Source organism: Orbicella franksi, chromosome 9 (assembly GCF_964199315.1).
Source record: "Orbicella franksi chromosome 9, jaOrbFran1.1, whole genome shotgun sequence".
Lineage (NCBI taxonomy): Eukaryota > Metazoa > Cnidaria > Anthozoa > Scleractinia > Merulinidae > Orbicella > Orbicella franksi.
This window is the reverse complement of record NC_138153.1, coordinates 10,875,369-10,880,273: the sequence shown is the minus strand read 5'-3', so window position 1 is coordinate 10,880,273 and position 4,905 is coordinate 10,875,369. Positions and strand designations below refer to the sequence as shown.

Genomic DNA, 4,905 nt, shown 5'->3' with positions numbered 1-4,905 from the left:
CAACTATGTATCCTCCCTCTAATAGAACTTAGGCAAGAACCAATCAAAATGCAAGAATAAGTTTACATACTATTTCATAAGCAAGTGATAGCTTAGACAATCGGTGGTTTGAAAAGAGAGACTGAAAAAGTCCAAAACAGTAACAATCTTCGCATGTGTTAGGTATACCCCAAAAGGATGCACTATTTTACAGCTCTCCATGAACAGGTTAATTTAACAAATGCATAAGGGACGGGATAATTTTTTGTAGAGAAAAGTTCCAAAACTAAGCCTTTTGTTTATTCACGTTTCTGTCCTCGTTGTGGTTTGGGTTTAAATTAATGCAAAGGCGCCCGGGGAGGATCAGGCATTGATGTAATATATCAAACACGAAAGACAGTGCTTGACCACATTTCCAAACACCGAGAAGAGAGTTGAAAATACGACGCGTAGCGGAGTATTTTTGACGAGGAACTTCGAGGAGCATTGACGAACTTCGAGTTTGAGAAGTGTCTAACTCTGTTGGTATAAATTAATTAGTCTGAATAATTGGTGTTACTTACAACGATGAACTCATTCGGTTACCTTCATCTGGATCACGTGGGCAGCCATAGATCTTTGTGCGTAGACAAATGCTATCATTCCAGTTTCGTGGGTTTATCCGAATGTATCGTGCCAAAATTGAATCCAAATGAAGAACGTGTATTTTTACTGTTTTACTGTTCTCGTTTCCATTGTACAGCTATGAAAAATAGCAATATTATCATCAGCAAGACTCCACAATGTGTCATTACGCCTCACGGGAGACAGCAAGTTTTGTTCAACTCAAAACTGAGTGAATAGGAAAATCCTGTTCACAATATGTAAAAACTGCTACAATCGTGATCGATGATTGCCAAAAAAGAACAATAATAAATAAAAATAAAATAAAAACTAACAACCAAGTCCACATTGGACACCAGCGCAGGTTTCTTAGTAGTTGTCAATTTTGAGTTTTGTCAGTGTTTGGTGTGTTTGTTTATTATACCTTATGGCCAGTCGCTGACCCATAACAGTACCAGGTGTTTCCATTACTACTGTACTGAATAAAAAACGTTGTAACCCAAGAGTGGTGATATCGGCCTTGTAAAGCAACAGCCATGACGTCTTTGTCTTCTTGCAGGTCAACCTCTAGCCATTGGTCTTCGTTTTCCTCAGCAGCGCACCAAGCGGCGTAAAGGTCATCTTCAATTATTAAACCGTCCTTTGCTGAAAAGCCGCTGAGAGAACTCGACGCTGTCAAAAGATTTGGGTCGACGGCAAAAGGAACTGGACGGACGCATTCTAGAGCAAGTAAATTTTAAAAAAGGGTAAGGTCTACGTACTCAGTGGCACAAGCTATTTAGAAAATAACTTGAATGATACGAAACAAGCGCATGAACTTACGCACACCGGTTGGATGCTAACCCTACCTAGCCTGGGTGGGAGGGGCAGGGGTAGCTCGCAAGGTGACCACGCTGATATAAAAACTAACTTGAACAAAATTTTGAGCTATCGTGGTCCAACTTCGTCACTCTGTTAAGCTTTACCAGGGGACATTTTGTTGCTTCGATTGTAAAGTCCCTTGACTTGACAACAAAGAATCAAATCCTCTTGGTCATGACAATTTTAAAAATCGAATGACTCGCTGTACGTTTAAAAAATCACTAGTGCATTTACTGATACTACGAGCAAGACATCTTGGCTTCGTCTCCATTTGTTTCGTTCGTAAATGATCTCAAGCTTAACTTTTTCATAGTAACACAAAGATAAGCGTATCTCGTTATTTCTGCACATTAAGCCTCTAGTAAGTCGGATTTTTTCTGTCTTTTTCTGTATTGATCATTACTATCTATTCACTTTTCATTATTGGATGTGCCGTGAGGACATCCGGCTGATAATTCTGTTTTTTGGGAAAGTTTTTATGAGTATGCAACAATCATTTACCACGTCGATATGTTGCATGCGTCTTGCATACAAGTAGTGCTCGGACTCAGCAATATCATGAAACATCCCGTTTCGAGAATCATGAGTAAGAAAAATGACAATTCTTTTAGCAAGGTACATGAAATGAGAAAGTTGTCAATTCCCTTGACTTGAGCCTAGGACCGAGAAAGAGTTTCCTTTTTTTTTTCTCCTTCTTTAGTTGTTATAATATTATAGCCAACGAAGATAACATTGGTCCATGATCTCATTCCGTAGTAATGTAGTAGTGTATTTGATAAACGACATTTAACAGATGATTCTTACGTAATATCTAACCCTAATCTAACATAATCAATGTACGATTCTAGATTTATAAACTCTGTTAACTGAGCACCAGTACAAGGTAAGAACAAGTACTTCATTTCTTGTTTTCATAACTATCAGTAGAGGATTTGATGAAATGCGATATCGCATTCATTTTTTTTCCCTTGTTTTGAGGTTTATCTGATAGAACTTCTCATGCCGAATTCAACGGCGAAACTCTTTGAACTTTGTGACGTATACGATTTAAATGCTGAAACTGCACGACTATTCCATGTGTCGTCAGTGGCCACATGTAAACCAAATATTTTTACCGAATATTATGCCTATCTGTGAACGATGTGGTTACACTAAGTAGAAAAACAGCACATTTTTGTTATAAACTCACAATGTGCGTAACAGTTCAAAGAAAGTGATTTGTGACGTTAATTCTAAAATATTAATCTTATTATTCTTTCTTTTTTCATCTGAAAAAATAAGGAAAAATACACGCACAAATATAAGTTTCACGAAATATGATATACTTGAGCGACTATGGTATACATTCAGCAACTAGTTAGGTGACTGAAAGATATATTTCCCCTTGCCCTTAACTTTAACCTTACATTTTTTATTATTATGTTTCCTTTTTCTACTTCGCAACATGACGCAGTAATCTATTAACAGAGCAAGCTTCTACCATCATAATGCATGATTTTGAATACGCTTTATTTTTGGCATCTTTTTCTTCCAATTTTCAGTTTCAACATGTTCATTTCCACAAAAAAAAAGGCTCCAGAAATAAGAAAGACATACAAATACATCTTAAGGAAAAGACTGCGTAACATATTTTTCAATTACTGAAAGTAAAACACCTGGGTTTTGCTGAAGCTAGTTCGTTGTTAAAGGAAGATTGAATTCTCTTAGTAAGATTCACATGAATACAGTACTTACATAGAGTAGGACGATAGCAGAATCAACCAATTTGAACGGCTATACTTAATTTCGTTTTTAACTTGTAAAATAATCAAAAGCGTTTTTCTGTCAGTAGGTAACAGTTTTTTGCATCAGATCAATTTTAATTCAAAGCAATAACGTGTGGTGTTGTTGACAGAATTCAAACTTTCATTAAATTACATCCTTCTTACGTTACAAGAGGCTGTTCTAACTCGTTCTGAAAGTTCAACAATTATTTAAACTAAATTAAAATAGATAGGTTGATAGCTTAAGTTAGCAATAAGAGATCTAGTGCGCTGATGCTTATTAATAAGTTCTTAATTTTCGCGGCATTAATTGTAGACCACCCTTAGAAATTACTGAGGAAGTTAATTGTAACGTGGGAAATGGTAAACGAGACATTTCAGTGAAAGATTGTTGCATTTAAAGTTATTTACCAGTGGTATCGGCTGTCACCCTCACAGGAATAATTCCGAGAAGACTGGTAGCAAAAATCTGCCAAAAGAGTGTTCAGTTAGGAGAGGAAATAGTTGCTTTAAACACTCTTTGAACGATCATCTTACAAATGAAAAGCGATAGAATCATACCACAATTACAATGCCTTTCATCTTGGGTGTCATGAGAAAGCCATTTTGAACGAGACGATCACTACATTAGAACGTGATGATCCGTTTTCGTTTGAATAAACCTGTACTACTTGCCCTCCAATAAGAAATAGAAAGAGTTTGATTAACATTAATATTTAACGAAGTCTCCCGCTGCCCTCCTAGCGAGAAAATCCTGGTTTGATGCTACTAATGCCTGCTGCATCAAAGTGGAAGACAAAGCTATGAAAAATTCAAATTAACTGGAAGCTCAATTTCTCATTTTGAGACTTTTCAGGTAATGTCAAGCATTTCAATAAGCAGTGTGATGATTTGAAAACGATAATTCAAACAAAGCAAAGCAAAACAAAAAAACCGATATTTTATTAGGACTAAAACAAAATAAAGCAACATTAGTGATTAGCATTCAAGCATAACACTTTCTTCATTAAAATCCTCATTTCTGAAAAAAAAAAAGTCATTTCCAGATCATTGCGATATCAATCACGTTTTAAGGATATAATTAGTTGTGCTTGAGGGCTGGTTTTAATTGATCATTAAATGATTTCAGAACGGAATTGTTTTGAAAGTTGTATCGTTTTGACTAACTATTTTATCTAATTTGGTATATTTAATGAACATGGTGAATTTATATCTGTGAATTCATCTTCAGCCAATATAGTAACGTACCCTAGAAAGTATATAAAGTTTTAGCTCAATTAGTATCAGTCGTGGCCACGATAACGGCACTAGGGTAGAGAAAAATTGTGTTCCATTTTAAGAAGGTGTACTAAGACGAATAAGCGCGCACTAGGATAATGACCAAAATACTGATATTCTTCTGATATAGAACCGACATTGAAATATATACAACACGGTAGATAATGAAAATTTAACAACCGCCCACATTTTGGCTTACCTGGTATAGGCTTTTTTGCGAAAACATGATCACCCGAAGTGGTTTCACGAGAGAGGTATCAAATTAATAGATAACGTCGCCTTTGGTGTTGCTCCGTGGGCCACTGTACAAGTCGGCAGATTTAATTCTTCAGAAAATCTCCCTGGATATTTTTGTAGCGGGGTAGTGTTAAGGAGGATGGACGTGAATGGCTTTTAACAAAATCCTGCTGGATATACAGGG

General features: G+C 36.2%; 1 long non-coding RNA gene across 1 annotated transcript in view; it reads left to right on the top strand.

The window, feature by feature from the left end:
• The window catches only part of LOC145498418 (uncharacterized), a 30,946-nt gene that overhangs the window by 25,321 nt on the left and 720 nt on the right, over positions 1–4,905 (top strand). Inside the window, exon 2 of the long non-coding RNA XR_014050858.1 lies at positions 1,142–1,328. This is a non-coding gene — a long non-coding RNA (uncharacterized LOC145498418). The remainder of the gene's footprint in view (positions 1–1,141; positions 1,329–4,905) is intronic.